Source organism: Mesoplodon densirostris, chromosome 1 (assembly GCF_025265405.1).
Source record: "Mesoplodon densirostris isolate mMesDen1 chromosome 1, mMesDen1 primary haplotype, whole genome shotgun sequence".
Classification (NCBI taxonomy): domain Eukaryota; kingdom Metazoa; phylum Chordata; class Mammalia; order Artiodactyla; family Ziphiidae; genus Mesoplodon; species Mesoplodon densirostris.
This window is the reverse complement of record NC_082661.1, coordinates 19411051-19430141: the sequence shown is the minus strand read 5'-3', so window position 1 is coordinate 19430141 and position 19091 is coordinate 19411051. Positions and strand designations below refer to the sequence as shown.

General features: G+C 43.2%; 1 long non-coding RNA gene across 1 annotated transcript in view; it reads left to right on the top strand.

The window, feature by feature from the left end:
* The window catches only part of LOC132492510 (uncharacterized), a 70415-nt gene that overhangs the window by 380 nt on the left and 50944 nt on the right, over positions 1 to 19091 (top strand). The window lies entirely within an intron of this gene.

Genomic DNA, 19091 nt, shown 5'->3' with positions numbered 1-19091 from the left:
GATGTGGGGCTCAGAACTCTCTTGTGGGAGAACTTCTGCAAATAATTGTTCTCTAGGTTGTGGTCGCCCACCTGAGGGGCATGGAGTTTGATTTTATTGTGAGTGCACTCCTCCTGCCGTCTCATTGGGTTTCTTCTTTATGTCTTTGGATGTAGAGTATCTTTTTTGGTAGGTTCCAGTCTTTTTAATCGATGGTTGTTCAGCAGTTGTGATTTTGGTGCGCTCGTGAGAGGTGAGCTCAAGCCTTCTACCCTGCCATCTTGTCCCAGTGGAAGAATCTGAGGTTTGGGCAGGGGCAAGGAATAGTGCAGGTGAAACCACACAACTCAGATTGGGACTTGAACCCACTGTCTTTTCATTGAAATTACACACCTGATCTCAGGACTTAATGAAGCTCAGGTTCTTTATGTCTTGTTGCAGAAACAAGTCAGTAAGAAACAAAGTGATAAGTAAGAAATGGATTTATTTAGAGAGATACACATTCTAGAGACAGAATGCAGCTCATAGGTGAGAACGGCTTTGGGAGGAACACACTCCACAGAGTGTGGGCCATCTCAGAAGGCAAGAGGCCCCAAAATACAGGGTGATTAGTTTTTGTGGGCTGGGTAATTTCACAGGCTAATGAGTGGGAGGATTATTCCGACTATTTCAGGGAAGGGGCAAGGGTTTCCAGGAATTGGCCACTGCCCACTTTTTGGCCTTTTATGGTTAGGCTTGGAACTGTCAGGGCACCTGTGGATGTGTCGTTTAGCATGCTAATGTATTACAATGAGTGTATAATGAGACTCAAGGTCTACTGGAAGTTGCGTCTTCTGCCATCTTGGGCCTAATTGGTTCTAACCAGTTACATCGTATCCTCAATGCTATGTCATTCTTTTAAAGGTTGTGCCGTGCTGCCATCTTCCCTCTGGTTTCACAGGTAATATCTGGATATTGCTTGACACTTTACAGACTGTTCTCAATGGATTTCCCTTCTTTGCTGAGCTTTAAATCTTCCAAGAACTTGGCAGCTGGGAAATGAAAGGCAGAGGGAGGGAGCACGGGGCATGAGCAGCACCTGGGTGTGTGCCCACAGGGGTGGCTGCCTGAGGGACCCGGTGTTGCTGGACAGGCCAAATTAAAGGTCCAGGTTCTTGTTCTACCTGTCTAAATGAATTTGGACAGGGAATGCAAAGGAGTAACATACAGAGACTGAGGCATAGAGAGAAGCAAAGAAGCAATTTATTAAAGGGCCAAAGTGAAAGTATGCACTCAGAGAAGAGTATGGGCAATCTTGCCAGTGAGGAGTGCCTCTAGGGGTTTTCTGACCCCCTTTTTATTTCATTTTAATTCCTTGACCGGGTGGAGGTTTCTTAGATTAGGGGTGGAATATTCATTAATGGGAAGGTGGAGGCAGGGGTATGATTTCACCTGTTTACATCAGCTTCCTTTCTTGAGCGCTGGGCTCCTGAAGCCATTGCACATGCACTCTAAAAGCTATTTTCCCTTAAATTTTCCTTTACTAGTCAAACGCCACACGTGGAAGGTCTTATAGCAGTCATTGCAGCCTGGGAAGTTCTATTGCGCATGCTCGGCCATGTTCTGCCGGTTTTATGGCCAGGGTTCCCTATTCAGGTGTCTCAAAGTTTAATTTATGTTCTTGTTGCTGACACTATTCCTCCATGTTCATGATCTCATTAAGTGCAAAACAAGGGGGTGGGTTTGCCTTTTGCCTAATGTCTATGTATGAGGAGGCTGTCCTTGGGTCTAGCCCTGTCTTTCCTGCCTTACTGGGACCAGAATAATACTTTCAAAGTGCTAAGGGAAAATAACTGACGACCTAAAATTCAATATCCAGCAAAAGTATCCTTACAAAATGAATGGTAAATTAAGACATTAACCTGAACAAACAAAAACAGCAACAACAAAAAAAGTTTCCAACATACTTAAAAAAAACTAGATGAAATGTGTAGTAAATATAAGAAGCCAAAGATAATTAGAATCTCTAAACTAGAGTAACCACTAAAAGATGACAAAAGAATGCACAACCAAGAAGCTAATAGAGGAGGGAAATGGAATTAACAAATGCTTGGTTAATCCTAAAAAATGTAAGAAAGGGAAGAAAAAGACATAAAACAGGTAGAAAATATGATAAATATAAATCCAAATAGATCAGCAATTATGTATAATGCTAGAATGTTATAATAATAAATCATTCATTATATTATGTTATATATATTAAAATAAATGATATAGACTCATTAGAAAAAGAATGTCAGACTGATAAAAACAAAACCAAACTTAACTATATGTTGCTTACTAGAGACATACCTTAAATATAAGGACATAACTTAAAGGATGGAAATTTTATATATCTGTGCATATATATATATACATAATATATAAAATGGGTATAACTCTACTTATATCAGACAAATAGGTTGTCAGATAAGAAGGCATCCAAAATACAGTTGACCCTTGAATAACATGGGTGTGAGCTGTATAGATCCACTTATATGTGGATTTTTTCACTAAATCTGTACTAGAGTACTACACAATCTGTGGTTCGTTGAATCTGTGGAAACAGAGCCATGGATAAAGGTCATGTTTTCAACTTCATGGAAAGTTGGGACCACTAACCCCTGTGTTCCTTAAGGATTAGCTGTATACAAATAGCTCTTAAAATTCAACAATAAGAAGAAAAATATCCAATTTTTAAAAAATGAGCAAAATATCTGAACAGACACTTTACCAAACTAGATATAGAGATGGCAAATAAGCATATGAAAAGGTGCTTAACATCATATGTCATAAGGGAAACAGAAATTAAAACAATGAGACACTACTACATACCTGTTAGAATAGCTAAAATCCAAAGCACTGACAACACCAAATGCCAGGGAGGATATGGAGCAACAGGAATTCTCATTCATTGATGGTGAGAATGAAAAAAATGCTATTTTTAAAAAGTTAAACATAGTCTTATACATTTCAGAAGTTGTGCTCCTAGATATTTACCTAAATGAGTTGAAAACTTATATCTGCACATGTATAGCAGCTTTATTCATAATTGCCCCAAACTGGAAGTGACCAAGATGTTAGACTGATAAAAACAATCTATTCAGTAGGTAAGTAAAGTGTGGTACATCCATTCAATAGAATATTATTTAGCAATAAAAATAAATGAGCTAGCAAGCCACCTAAAATGCACACTGCTAAGTGAAAGAAGCTAGTATGAAAAGGTGCCAGTATGAAAAGGTGCCAGCATGGTCGGATTCTGGTGATAATTCTCTTCCTGGCTTGCAGATGGCTGACTTCTTGCTGTGTCCTCACATGGTGGAGAGAGAACTTGTGTATCTCTTCCTCTTCATATAAGGACACCAGTTCTATCAGAACACATCTTATAATCTCATTTAACCTCAACTACCTCTTTAAGGCTGTATCTCCAATACATTCACATGGGGGTTATAGCTTCAACCCATGAATTTGAGGAGGACACAATTTAGTTCACAGCATCTGCATAGTTCGTGAGTTAGCAATTCCACTCCTCAAACGTACCCAGTAGAAATGTGGCACCAAAACACTCATGCACTTAAGTATGTTCATAGCAGTAGTTTTCATATTAGTTACAAGTTGGAAACAACCAAATAGTGCATAAATAGTAGTGCCATTAAATTATTTGTGGTCATTGCTACAATGGTATTCTACACAGTAATTAGAATGAATGAACTATTGCTACAGGCAACAACATAGATGAATCTCACAAATAAAATGTTCAACAAAGGAAACCTGACCCAAAAGAAAATGATAGTTCCACTTATACAGTGTTCAAAAACAGAAAAAAATTAATCTGTGGTAGTAGAAGTTAGGATCATTATTATCATGTTTTAGAACGCTAAAGATATGATTCAATTGAATCAGGATTTCCATAGTTTCCATTACATAAGCAGGTGTAAAATTTAATACTCCTTTGGAGTTAATGCTTTTTTCTCTTTCTACTTTTAAGATTTTCTCTGTTTTTCATTTTTGACAATTTGACTTTGATGTTCCTCACCTGTCTACTATGCTTTTCTGTTTTTTAAAAAATAATCCTTAGTTTGTCCTGTTTTTCCTTTCTTCCAGTTAAATAACCCTGTCTTCTCTAGATCCAGTATTCTTTTAAATCTATTCATCAAGTTTCCAATTTTATGTCCATTTGATCCTTTTTTAATAGATTCCAATTCTCTGATGAAATTATCTACCTTTTTTCAGTTTTTCTTTATACTTTTGAATATATTAATGATAGTTATTTTGAAGTCTTTGCTCATACTCATAGAGTAGATCCTCATTATTTGTGGATTTCTTTTGTGAATCTGCTTACTTTCTAAAATTTATCTGTAACCCCCAAATCAATACTCACAGCACTTTCACAGTCATTTGTGGATAGGTGCAGAGGGTGACAAGTTTGAACTTGGTGCACACATTCCCAGCTAAAGTAGAAGAAGGCAATGCTCTGCCTTCTTGTTTCACCTCTCATACTGTAAACAAGTGTGCTTTTTGTGGTTTATTTGCTATGTTTTTTGCATTTTTGTGTTTTATTTGGTGACTTAGCTATTTCAAATGGCCCTCAAGCATAATGTTAAGGTGCTGTTTAGTGTTTCTAAGTTCAAGAAGGCTGTGATGTACCTGATGGAGAAAATAGGTATGTGATACAAACTTTGGGCACGAGTTATAGTACTACAGGTTGTGAGTTCAGTGTTAATAAATCAACAATATGATACATCTGGGAAAAGAAAGAGGAAATTTGGTAATCCATATGTGAAGCCACTCCAGAAAGTGCTAAATAACATTGATAGTACATGATGAAGCTATGGAAAAGAAGCTAAAATTGTGAACTCAGAAGTATAGTGAGCAGCACTATTGTGACACTGAATACCAATGAAATTTACTGTCACATTACTCAGGGTCAGGAAAATGTGAAATAGCTACTCCTGGTGGCTCACACATTTCATGCTATATGGCATGAGAAATGTCAAACTTGTGGGCAAGGCAGGTTCTGCAGATAAGGAGGCTGTGGAAGAATTTTAAGACACTTGCTTATTGTTATATAGGAAAAGAGTTACACAGAAGAGCAGGTTTTCAATGCCAGTGAGGCTGGCTTGTTTTATAAGGCTATTGTCCATCAAACCTATATAATGCAAATGGCATTTTGATTGAAAAAAATTACCAGAGGCTGGAAAGGAACCTATCCGCATATTTTCACTTGGAGAAACAGTTCAGTATTCAGTACTCAGTGTTCATGGTAACTTTGTGGAACAGAGCTCCTACACATAATGAGAATTGATTTTTTCTGAATCATCTGTGGATCTCCTTTTATCATTTGTTTTTCCCCTTGGCTATGTTACATGGTTCTGTTTCTACATGCACAGTAAATTTTAATTAAATACCTTAAAATACTGTAGAGTTCCAGACGATGTTATCTTCCACAGGTAAATTCACCCTATCCTTTGATAGGCAAATAGTGCCTATCAAAGGGGCTAATCTGGACTTCCCTGGTGGTACAGTGGTTAAGAATCCTCCTGCCATTGCAGGGGATATGGGTTTGATCCCTGGCCCAGGAAAATCCCACATGCCGCGGAGCAACTAAGCCCATGTGCCACAACTACTGAGCACACACTCTAGAACCCATGAGCTGCAACTACTGAGCTCTCATGCTGCAACTACTGAAGCCTGCACACCTAGAGCCCATGCTCTACGACAAGAGAAGCCACTGCAATGAGAAGCCCACGCACCGCAATGAAGAGTAGTGCCTGCTCGCTGTAACTAGAGAAAGGCTGCACGCAGCAATGAAGACCTGACACAGCTAAACAAACAAACAAACAAACAAACAAAACGGGTTGTGTGTGCTCATCTCCTTAATCCAGTCGTAGGTGCATGGTTCAAGCTGGGTCACAGTTTTGTTAAGTCCAAGTTTCAGTCTGATTCCTTCTTGTTGTGGCCATCAGGAATTTCATCTGAGAGCCTGACTTTCCTTCAACTCAGTAACAGCAGAAAATTTTGCTCCAATCTCTGGAGATTGGTGGCTTGGCATTTTGATTCCCCACCTTTGAAGCTTCAGAATTTGGCACATATACTGACAAGGAGACTGGTAGGATGCTCGAGGCTCCTCGAGTCTTAAATTTTGTCACTTCAGCCTGATAGAACTTCCAAGACTTGCTGTGCTACTTTATCTGTCCCACAGAAGTAGCCCTCTGCCAGAGGCTAAGCCTGGATTTGCAGACTGTAGAGGCGCCCAGGTCAGCAAGTGCCCCGGGAAAAGCAGTTGCAGGTAAGCAATGTCGCCTCACCAGGGCTGCCATAACAAAATCCCGCAGACTGGGTGGCTTAAATAACATAACTCTTTCGTATCACGATTCGGGAGGCTGTAGCCTCAGATAAAGCTCTGCCTCAGATGAAGGTGTCAGCAGTGTTTGCTGCTTCTGAGGCCGCTCTCCTTGGCGTGTAGACGGCCGCCTTCTCACTGTGTCTCCACATGGCCTTCCCTCTGAACATGTCTGTGTCCTAATTTCCTCTTTTTTTTTTTTTTTGCGGTATGCAGGCCTCTCACTGTTGTGGCCTCTCCCATTGCGGAGCACAGGCTCCAGACCCGCAGGCTCAGTGGCCATGGCTCACGGGCCCAGCCGCTCCGCGGCATGTGGGATCTTCCCGGACCGGGGCACGAACCCGCGTCCCCTGCATCGGCAGGCGGGCTCTCAACAATTGCGCCACCAGGGAAGCCCCTAATTTCCTCTTCTTATAAAAACACCAGTCACATTGGATTAGGGGCCCCCTAATGGCTTCAGTTTAATTTAATTACCTATTTAAAGACCCTATATCCAAATACAGTCACATTCTATGGTACTGAGGCTAGGACTTGAATATATGAATTATAGGGGGACATAGTTCAGCTCATAACAAGGACTTTCTACTCCTGTCCACAGTTCTCAGGACCCTTCCTCATAATGACTTTTTGTCTCTTAGGCAGTGACAGGCTATGGGAAATTCCACTGTACTTTTCTGATTTGGGGCTCAGGCCTTTCTACTCTTGCTTTATGCAGCTTCAAGATTCAGCAAATGTCTTAAGAGAAAAATGTCATGTGTTTGAAGCCCCTCAGTGTTCCATTTTTGTCGCTCCCTCCCTGTGTCTGCCAGAAGCTCTGACCCACCAGTTTTTCTGCACTTGTCTCAGCATCAGTGCTCTTCCCAGGCCAAGTACAAATTAGCAGCCTCTGGCCCATACCCAGAATTTGCAAATGTCTTCAGGGGCAGCTGCAAAGCCTAGCTCACCTGTGCTGTTTTATCCCTTGGAATCTCAGTCCTTCCAGTCTTCATCCTTTCTGCAGCGCTCTGATGCCTTTAAATGCATGGCTTTTGCAACTAGCCTATCAAGTTTTTCTTATTTTCCATGGGAATGATGGTTTGTATGAATTTTTCTATGCTTTCAGGAGGCCAGGTCAGTGGTTTCCTTTAAGGAAGGAATGGGCTGTGACTGGTAGGTGATACGCAAATAGTCTCTGACTTAACCTGGGAGTTGAAGTTACAGAGGTATATTCATTTGAATAAAAATCATTGAGTTTTATACTTAGGTAAATACGTTCTGCCATGTATATTATATTTCCAATAAAATGTGTATTTTTTAAAAAGGCAAAGACAATACACAAAAGGAAAACATAAAGTTATGTGCTGAATACAATTTTTTCAAAACTCAGCGGAGAAGTAGCTTTCGAGGCAACCCCTTCCTAAAGGGGTTCCGGTTCTTCCATCAGTTTCTCTGCCCTTGCATTCCCACTCTTTCTCTATCTTTCCCTGTGAGGAACTCCACCCCTCTTAATGTGAGGTGATTTGCAACCCAGTTCCCTCTGTCTTATTCTCATTGTACAATTTCCGAAGGCTGAGTCCTTGTGTCAGGAATGGTGTCCTAGAAATTTGGCAGGACAAATGGAGATAGGTACCTGTTGACACTCCAGTATGGGGAAGGAAATTGGAGGCTCTAGGTCTCATAGGCTTGGGTGGAGGCAGATAATATCCTTCTGCATGGTTTTCCTGATGGGATGTTTTGCAGATACATCTGCTTAATTAACTTAGTACGTGTTGATCCATGCGCATACCTACATCTCTGAGGACATTATTAGTTCTCAAGGACAGTACATTCTCAAGCCATGAAAGGAAGAAAGTAACTTCTCCAGTACCTGTAAGCTGCATAGCTTTTCCTTTCCCGTAGAGTTAGTAAATCCAATTATTCTTTCCTCCTTCCAGATTGAAACCTTTGGGGCCTGCTGGAATAGGAAAGACAACAAATGCCCCTTCATAAAGGTGCTCTCAGTTACACAAAGAAAAACTGTGAAGTGCCTAATCCAGAAAGAGGTCTTTTTCCCCCACTCAGTCTCCATTTGGGGAAAGTGGTGAGGTTTAGTTACAACTGTAGTAAGTGCAGCACAAGAGAAATATGAAGTGTCATGAGAGTGAATTAAAAGGGGTGCGTTAATGGGAAACTGTCATGGTGGGCCCATTTGTGACCTCCATCTCTGCTCCCATGGCCACTGTTCATGTGCCCGTCATCCCAGTTCAGGGGTGGTTGAAGTAGAAGTCTGGCTGATGTCAGTGGCTGAGTCATTTAGTCTACTTGGTTGCTCGGGGCCCCTTCTGTGGTGTATGCTTTCTGGTTGGCTTTAATGTGAGATGCAGATTTCTTTGGGTCCACACCAATAGGTCCATCCACATATCTCTACTATGAACATCCTTATTATTTTTTAAATTAATTAGTTAATTAATTTTTGGCTGTGTTGGGTCTTCGTTGCTGTGCACGAGCTTTCTCTAGTTGCATTGAGCGAGGGCTACTCTTCGTTGTGGTGCATGGGCTTCTCATTGCGGTGGCTTCTCTTGTTGCGGAGCACGGACTCTAGGCACGTGGGCTTCAGTAGATGTGGCTCCTGGGCTCTAGAGCGCAGGCTCAGTAGTTGTGGTGCGCAGGCTTAGTTGCTCCACGGCATGTGGGATCTTCCCAGACCAGGGCTCAAGCTGGTGTCTCCTGCATTGGCAGGCATATTCTTAACCACTATGCCACCAGGGAAGCCCCATCCTTTTTTGTGTGTGTGTTACAATGACATAAGAAAATATATTTTATTTTTTATGCTATTTTTTTGAATTTTATTTTATATTTTTAATACAGCAGGTTCTTATTAGTTATCTATTTTATATATATTAGTGTATACATGTCAATCACAATCTCCCAGTTCATCGCCCCCACCTTCCTTCCCCGCCCCCGCTTTCCCCCCTTGGTGTTCATACGTTTGTTCTCTACATCTGTGCCTCTATTTCTGCTTTGCAAACCGGTTCATCTGTACCATTTTTCTAGATTCCACATATATGCGTTAATATATGATATTTGTTTTTCTCTTTCTGACTTACTTCACTCTGTATGACAGTCTCTATGTCCATCCACGTCTCTTGGACATCCTTATTATCAATCTTTCAGATTTTTTCCTTCCATGCTTCTGAGCAGCCATCCAAGAAATATATTCTCACCTCGAGCTACTTCTTTTTCCACACAAAGTAGATAACCAGGTACACTGATTACAGTTTCACCCAATGAGATTTTCACACTTCACTGTCTTTCAAGGCCACTCCTGTAGTGTAGCCATTGCCCATTATTTGCATGCACCCATATACCAAGCTGACCCACCTGTATTCTAAGCTTGGGTTTTAGCTGTCTGTATAGGTCCCTCTCTGTGGCCATAAGTGCAACTCAAGGGGCCACTCATCCAACTGTGGTGGGTAATGTGGGGCTTTGGACTACCTGCCTGTGAAGATTGTTTGTACCCCTTGTCCTGTTCTGTCTGACTCAAACCCAGATGTATCATTCCTATATTATAGATGGACTCCTACTGCATCCGAGTCTATGACTTGTTGTGTCTAGCATAATCTAGCTCAGAGTGGACAGTTATGGACACATGGTCATTTGATGCCCCATGGTCAACCATTCCTTCTCTACCAGGACCCAATAACGTGAGAGGAGAAGTTTCTCCTAATGTATATAAGTTTCACTGCAGATGTTATGGCCATGTTCCCAAACCCCAGGGGCTTGAATTGTGGTTTTCCCACTGGTGCCTTCTATAAAATCCACATAGGATCATTTCCCCCCCTGTAGATGCATCTGCTCGCACAGGGTCTGTGAAGCCACATGGCTCAATTTACAGGAATGTTTGTATTGCAGCCTGGATGTGCTTCAGGGCTCTTTCCTGCTCTGGCTCCACTCAAAGCTGGCATCTTTCCATGTCATTCAGTATACAGCTGGAGCAATGTGCCTAGGTATAGAATGTATTTCCCCCACAAATCAAAGAGGTCTACTGGATGCTGTGCTTCTTTGTGGTAGGTGATATAAAATGAAGCCATTTGTCTTTTACTTTGAGAGGATATCCTAGTATACTCCTGATGAGTAGACACCCAGAAACATTTCTGAAATGGAAGATCCCTGAAATTCATAGGGTTTGTCTCCCATCATCTCTAGCAATGTGTCTTACCATTGCCTCTAACACTGGTGCCACTTCTCACTTGTACTGCTCAATCAACATGATGACATCCATGTAACAGATCAATGTGACATTCTGTAGGATATCCCCAAAGTCCAGATCTCTTTGGACTGTATTATTACAGAGGGAAAGAGAGTTAATATAGGCTTAGGGCAAAACTGTAAATGAGTATCATTGTCTGTCCTTCCTCTGCAGAAGATAAGAACTTCCTTTAAACTACCAAAAAGGCCCTCTGGCTCTCACACTCAGTCATTAGCTATTTTTGACCACTTTTAGTTTCCCTTCATCCCCTGCAGGGCATCAGTACAACTTATTGGTGTCTAGCCAACTCTGCTGTCCTGTACGCAGTGGTTTCCCCCATATCTTTGAAGTGCCTGAACTATCACACTGGCAAGGGCATCCTTCTCCATCAAGATGTTTTCTCAGGTTGCCTCGGTGAATCTTCTGCAGTTAGGCCACCACCTTGTGCCAGGGACTATTCATGTCTCATGTCCCACTCAGGATGAGATCCTCATTACAAGCTGGGTAGTGAATGTACCCATCTGCAAGCTTTCTTGGGGATGAGATTTGCTGGAAGAAACAACTGTGAAGGATAAAGAAGAATGGAGCAGCAGAGGGCAGATTAAGCCTTCAGACCATGATACAGGGCTGACATCTGAGAAAGGAGAGGGGAGAAAGGAGGATTAAGACAAAAGAGTGTTGGACAGTGAAGTTCTGGCCAGACCCATGAGGAGTCCCTGAGCAGTGTTGCCCATTAGAAGAATCTTTGCCTAAGGCCATGCAGCCAGTAATCTTGAAGTTGAGATTTGAGCTTGGAGTCTCCAAAGTCCACACTGTTCTCATTCCATAACTTATAGCATACCATAGCTGCTATAGGTTTTCATCCACTAGTTAGAACGGGCAGTCCTGTGACATTTAGGGCTTCTCCCTGTGGCTTCCACAGGGACTGGACTCAAGGTTGTATCTTTTTTCAAGTTCTCTAGTGTCCATCAAATCCTGGATCCTGTGGATTAACTAACTCAGCCATGTATTCAGCTCTCCTGGTCTCCTGCAGTCAGGAGACTCTAGAAAATTTAGAAAAAGAAGGTTGAGAAACATGAGAATGGTTCTGAGAATGGACTGAGTTGACTCAGGAAAAGAAATAATATGGAACTTGAGTTTATATTCTCTATTCCAACACAGATAGGCATTCCTATAAACATCTCTGCTCATTCTTTACTCAGTGAAGTTAGGCTCTGGCAGCATTCTGAGTGAGGGTAGGTGGTTCTATAGGGTGTAAAGGTTCTAAATCTCTCAGCACCCCTGTAGGATGGAAATGATGTCTTCAAAATCACAAAATAGTTACAGATGTGGAAATTGGGGTACAAATTAAGTAACTTGCCAAATTCACCCAGCTACTCAGTGATGGATCTAAATTCTAGCACAAGTGAAATAATCATCAATAAAGTGACCCCAGCACCTACCATCCTAAGACTACCTCCCTTCATATCCACTGCACACTTCATGGAAGGTAGTCTTATAGAGAGGAAGAAGCATAAACTTTGGAGTTAGGCAGGCGTGTGTTCTAAATGACTGTCAATTTCCAAACATGTGTCCTCAGGCAAGTTAAGTTCTCTGCCCTCAATGACCTCATCTGTAAAAGCGAGTTAATTATACCTAATCTATAAGATTGACAAAATATTTAAATTTGTGCATGCAAAGGCAGCTAGTACAGGCTGAGCACGTGGTAGGGGCTTAACAATATTCATTCCCCTCTTTGGAAGAGATTGTTTTGATGGACAGATCCCCCTCCTCAGTCTCCCAAGGCAGTGAGCAGCTTATCAACAGAGGCCTTCCCTGACCTCATTTCTCAAGGTGCCTCAGTGAATCTGAGAAACTGAGGCCTCACTCTGTGTCAGCCTCGAGGTTGCCATTTGGAAGGCAGTTGTATCAGTAGCTATTAATTTCCTCATTCCTGGCTTTCCTGTTAACTATTCTGAAAATGTACTCACATTCTGTCAACAAGACTGCTTGTGAAATCGTAGCCATTTTTCATCCTTAATAAAGTCTCCTTCCTGTCTTCTCCCTTCTGTTTCACAGTTGAAAACATCTTAATACTGGAGAATTGAAAGAATACAGGAAAATAGAAAGTAGAGAGCTAACTTCTCCATTCTCTCTAATCATAATTACCCCCCAGAAGAGGAACTGCCCTCTCCTTTATCCCCGGGAGGCAGGGACTTAACATTCTCTGCCTTGTTCGATCTTCACACCAAGGTTCCATGTCAGCTCTGATTAGGTTATTCCCACTTCGGACGTGAAGAAACTGATGCTGAGAGAGGTTATCTCCTTTGACCAAGACCACACAGTAAATTTTATCAGAGTCAGTATTTGAGCCCAATCTGTCAGATATTAAAATCTATGCGTGTGTTAGATATGTGTCATTTCAGCTTAAAATCACACACACACACACACACACACACACACACACTTCTGCACACACAATTTACTACCTCCTGTTTCTGGTCTATTATATAGAGAAGAAAGCACCCCGCTTCTCTGTCAGCTTCTGTTCTCCATGCTTGAAGCCATTGTCTCCCACTGATTCCAGTAAATGCTCAGGGAACAGTAGTTGTGAATTAGCTTATTTCTTTGTAGACAAGAAAGGTGTTGTGTTAAATACAATCTAAAGCATTTTCCAGGTCAGTGGGCTAGCTCAAAAACACTAATAACATTATTTTAGGATGATTAGAAGAATCAAAAGCTCTTTGTGGGTGGAGACCACATCATTTACTTTCTCTGGATCCCCACAGAGCTGAGCCCTCATGAATTAATGAAATAAAAGACAATAAATCAGGGAGCATCATGGTGCTGAGATAGTTCTTCGCAGAAGATTGGGGGACTCATCTCAGCACTGCCACTGAGTTGCATGTGACTTGGCTTCACTGAGCCCCAGTTTTCTCATCTCTAGAATGAAAAGTTGAGCAGGACATCCCTCCAGGTCTTTTAGTCTCTGTCTATGGCATTCGGCTATGCCTTTGGGACTATGATGTCTTCTAGCCATGTCTCTATGCTTGGGGACAGGCTACTGCATGAGTATGCAAGTCTCTCACCAGTCATTCCCATCGGAGGGCAAAAACCCCTTTCCTTTTTTCCCTTTTCTGATAGTGCAAATTTTTTTTTTTAGATGTTGGGGGTAGGAGCTTATTAATTAATTTATTTATTTTTGCTGTGTTGGGTCTTCGTTTCTGTGCGAGGGCTTTCTCTAGTTGTGGCAAGCGGGGGCCACTCTCCATCGTGGTGCGCGGACCTCTCACTATCGCGGCCTCTCTTGTTGCGGAGCACAGGCTCCAGACGTGCAGGCTCAGTAGTTGTGGCTCATGGGCCTAGTTGCTCCGCGGCATATGGGATCCTCCCAGACCAGGGCTCGAACCCGTGTCCCCTGCATCAGCAGGGAGATTCTCAACCACTGTGCCACCAGGGAAGCCCTGATAGTGCAAATTTTAAAGGCTAGAGGAGCCTCTTCCCCCATTTACTCTTTTTGCAAATAAATAGGTTCTTCTATACAAAGAAGATGAAGTCTACTCACTTTGAAACATCTTCCCCAAAGATAACAATATATATTACTTTTCCTAAATATTTCAGAATCCTATTTCTGAGTGGGATTCTGAAGGTCACTGCCAAGTAACCCTTCCTTCAAAGAACTCCAATGGGCAAGGTTGAGTCAATACTACTTCAATCAGAGTAAAGTCTATTTAGGGGTTCGACTGCAGAGGAAAAATATGTTGAGAGGCAACCATTCATTTTCCTTGTGGTTTCAGTTCTGAAGGTGAAGGAATTTATTGCTGGTGTCTTGAGGCCATCTTTGTCACAGCTGAGAATCAACTTCCTGACCAGTTAAATGAGCTTTAATTACTAGGAAGGAATGCAAATGTCTCTTAAGTGCATCTGTTTAAAGAGCCTTTGATCAGAGATGGAGCCAAACTCTGAAAAAAGAATGCAATATATCAAACATCTCTTCTTCCTGAAGGGGAGAATAAGTGATCATTCCTGATATACATCATGAAGGTGTTCTCTAAATGGTAATGAGGCATCACTAGGTAAATGCTGGCTGGAATTATTGGGAAACAAAACATTTCCATGCAGTCCAATCCAAGGGCATGGATGACTTCAGGGAAGAGAGACTAATCTGAAGACAGGGGTACCAAATATACCTAGTAAGGATAAAGTGCTGGGGAAGAAATTCCAGATTTGGTTAGATCTGGTGAGCCTCAGACTGGGTAGAGGCTGAGAATATCATGCCACTTCCCTGAACAAGCAGAGAAAGATGCTTCTGCTTAATCTCCTACTTTACTGTTCTCGTCCCAATCTTTTGCCAACGTACCATGAAGAAGAGTAACAGTAGAAGAATCTGGCATGACATTCCTGTCAATCTAGGAGCCAAACACAGGAGGCTCACTGTGTGAAAGGAAGGTCCTTGCCCCAGGATGGCTCTAGGACAGTGTCTTGTGCAGGTGCAACCTGCACAACCATGCATGGCAGCCCTGGATCCCCACAGTCCCTCAGAGGTGCCGTGTTTCTCTTGAATTAGGAACTTATACCAGCCTGGAGCACTGTCTACCCGTCCTCCTGGCCTGCTACACATTCACCTCTCAAGCGTCTGCTTAGACATCGCCTCCTTGAGCTGCGGCCTGGATTAGATGCCTAGCTTAGGTGTCCCCACCTTACCACTTGTAACTGAATTGCAATTGCCTATTCCTTGGATCTTCCCTGTGAGTTGGGAGCGTTTAGAGACCACTGATGGTGTGCTTCTCTCTCTTCAGGGCTATCCACAGGGCTGGGCACAGAGGGGACACCTGGTAAATGTTTGTTGCAAATTGAAGAGAAAGGGGAGGGGAGGAGGGAAGGAGAAAAAGAAAAGGAAGAAAAGGGGAGACAGAGAGAAAGGAAGAGAGAATGAGAAAAAGGAAAGAGGGTGTGGGAGGGGGAGAGAGAGACAAGAAGAGACAAGAAAAAAGGAAGAGAGCAAAGGAAGAGGAGAGGAAGAGGAGGGAGAAATGGGGAGAGAGAGACAAGAAGTGACAAGAAAAAAGGAAGAGAGCAAAGGAAAATGAGAGGAAGAGGAGGGAGAAATGGGGAGAGAGAAAGAATAAAAAGAACTTGGTTGCCCAGGAGGTGATGCGGGGCTTCCCTGTAGGCCCCGCCTGTCTCAGTGGCCTTCTCCTTCACCCCTTCTTACCTTCATCATCACACCCCATTTAATTAAAGTCTGTGTCTCCAACAGAACTAGTTTGGGCCAAACCTTTTCACCTCCGAGAAATGTGGCAAGCCAGGGCCCTGCTTCTCTCCTCTTCCAGAACTATGTGCTGGGGTTTCCATCAGTGATGCCAATGTCCTAACTGGGGCAGTGGGCTCAAGCCAGCTAAGAGCCCTGGTCATGAAGCTCTCCTCATTCGAGTTTAGCAAGATCCCTCTAATCCATGGAGAGCTAGGAGGCTGCTGCAGACTGTGTGGGCTGCAGAGTCAGTTGTTTTCCAAGCTTATGGAAAGCAGTTCCTTGGGGAAATATCCTCTTTCTGCCGGAGTTGGGCCTCACTCTGGGGCCTCCTGTTTAGTGGTATGTTTTGGAAAAGGGTTTAGGGTCAGGGGTTTCCCATCAGGCTGATGAAAGAGAAATTCTCTTGGTTGCTGGGGGTGTTGAGAATTACATTTAAGTTTTCATTTAAACTTGGGACTATGAACCTGCAACAGCATTAGCTGAGGAGCTTGTGTAAAATGAGCAGTCCCAGGTTCCCAACTCCATAGATTCTGAGTCAGTGGGTTTGGAGAGGGCCCTGAGATTCTGCCTATTGAACAGCCATCCTCCTCCTGCTTTTAAGTCTCATGCAGGGCCTCAGGGCCTTAGGGAGGGCCTGGCCCGGGGGAAGGCTGTGGTCTGGGAGCTCTCAGCGCAGTGACAACTCGGTGTCTGACTTGGGTCCCACAGGAGCAGGAAAGGGGCTGGTGGAATCTCCAGCCACGTCGTGTCTGGGGAGGGTACACCGACCATTTTTCACTCGGTGGGTTTAGAGTTCTCTGTCCGCGCCTTAGTTTTCTCTTCTTCTCTGGGACTGTTCCTTCTTGCAGAGACACTGTCCCTGGGAATTGGGCCACACCACATCCTCCTTACCTTCTAAAGCGACTTCACGGGGCGGGGGCGGGGGCGTGGTCGGATGCAGCCGCCTCCCGCTGCGGCCACAGATGGAGGTGTGTAAAGTAACAACTCCACGCTGAGCCGGCTTCTCCCAGGGAAGTTCACAGCTAGTTAGACGCTTTGTTGGAGAAGCGGGTGAAGGTGGTTGAGGCTAAGATGCTGAAGATCCCTCTGGTGGTGCCTGAATGTGCTCCGGCAAGGACAGGCTGGGGGGCGGGGGGGGTGGGCGGAGGTGGCAAAGAAGGGTGGGAGGGAAGCAGGAGCTGAATCCCTGCATCCTTATCCTCTCTCAGCAGCTAATTAGCTGTGGGACGTGGGACCATGGCTTCCATTTGCTCCTGCAAAGTGAAGAACTCGCGCCCGTGAACGCTCAGTGTTGAGTTCCTTTATTCCCCACACGTGTGTGCTCAGTGCTTTTAGCTGTTGCTTGTTTTCTCTCATCCCACATGCTCCTCCCCTCCACCTTTGTTTCCCGTTTCCCAGAGACTACCGTTGAATGAGTGAGTTCCTTTAAAAAATAACTCTTGAAAAGTCGTGTGCCCTTCCGCAGACAGGGTATTTAGCCAGTTCTTTATTGCTTCCCCTCTTTACAAAAACCCAGCAATCCCACTACTGGGCATATACCCTGAGAAAACCATAATTCAAAAAGAGTCATGTACCAAAATGTTCATTGCAGCTCTATTTACAGTAGCCTGGAGATGGAAACAACCTAAGTGTCCATCACCAGATGAATGGATAAAGAAGATGTGGCACATATATACAATGGAATATTACTCAGCCATAAAAAGAAATGAAATTGAGCTATTTGTAATGAGGTGGATAGACCTAGAATCTGTCATACAGAGTGAAGTAAGTCAGAAAGAGAAAGACAAATACTGTATGCTAACACATATATATGGAATTTAAGAAAAAAAATGTCATGAAGAACCTAGGGGTAAGACAGGAATAAAGACACAGACCTACTAGAGAATGGACTTGAGGATATGGGGAGGGGGAAGGGTAAGCTGTGACAAAGTGAGAGAGCGGCATGGACATATATACACTACCAAACGTAAGGTAGATAGATAGTGGGAAGCAGCTGCGTAGCACAGGGAGATCAGCTCTGTGCTTTGTGACCGCCTGGAGGGGTGGGATGGGGGGAGGGTGGGAGGGAGGGAGATGCAAGAGGAAAGAGATATGGAAACATATGTATTTGTATAACTGATTCACTTTGTTATAAAGCAGAAACTAACACACCATTGTAAAGCAATTATACTCCAATAAAGATGTAAAAAAAAAAAAAGTGAGGTGACAGAGAAACCAGATCAACCGTAAGACCTTGACTCTGGCAAAGTGAGCAGAACATTCTTTCAAGGCACTTCCTGCGTGGTCTGCACCATTCCTCCAGTGTGTCTTCCTCTATGTCTGCTCCTGCCGCCTGGGCCTCCTCCCTACCTCTGGCCTCAGTATTTTCACTTGCTTCCCTCTCCTCTTCCAGTGGCACCAAGGTTATCTGGCTCTCTTGGTTCAGTTGGGTCTTAGCTCAAATGTTTCCTTTTTAGAGAGTCCTTCCTCGATGTCCACGTCTTAACAGTTCTCTCATTGCTCTAGATTCCCCTACGCTGCTTTATTTTTCCTTCAGTGCACTTGAACTTGTGATTCTCAAAGCACATCAGAACCATTTGGGAAGCTGGCTAATCATGTGGATTCCCAAGCTTCAGTCCTTGATTTTATTGGTCTGTGGTTGAGGGTCTGGTAGTTTTTTGCAAAGCTCTCCAGGTAATTCTTATGTGGAAACGGGGTTGAGAACTTCTAAGCACTGTTTCTGGTTTCTGTTTTTGAGATATAATTGACATATTAGCTTCAGGTATACAACATAATGTTTTGATATTTGTATATATTGTAGAATCATCACAATATGTCTAGTAGTGTGTGTCGCCATGCATGTTTACAATTTTTTTTCTTGTGATAAGCATTGTTATATATTTGCTGTTTGTCTCAACTATTCCAGTACACAGTAGATTGCAATAAAAATGGCCACAAATACTTCCCCAAACTGTAACCATGCCATTTGCAATGTGTCTTTGAAGCATCTTCCATCAAGACATGGAGTATCCCTTACAACTGGGCTGGCCTTGTGACTGCCTTTGACCCACAGAATGTTACACACATGATGCTGTGGAAATTCCGAGGGTAACCTACTAGAGGAAGAGCAGACAGAAACCCTCTAGACCAAACAGCTGGTAGCTAGCACCCCCTTCCAGATGGGAGTCAAGCCATCTTAGACTATCCTGTCCTAGTTGGGGTACAAAATGACCACAGTCGCATGAGTGACCCCAGATGAGACAAGCAGAACAGCCCAGCTGAGCCTGACCCAAATTGCTAACCTGCAGAATTTAGAGAAAATGGTTATTGCT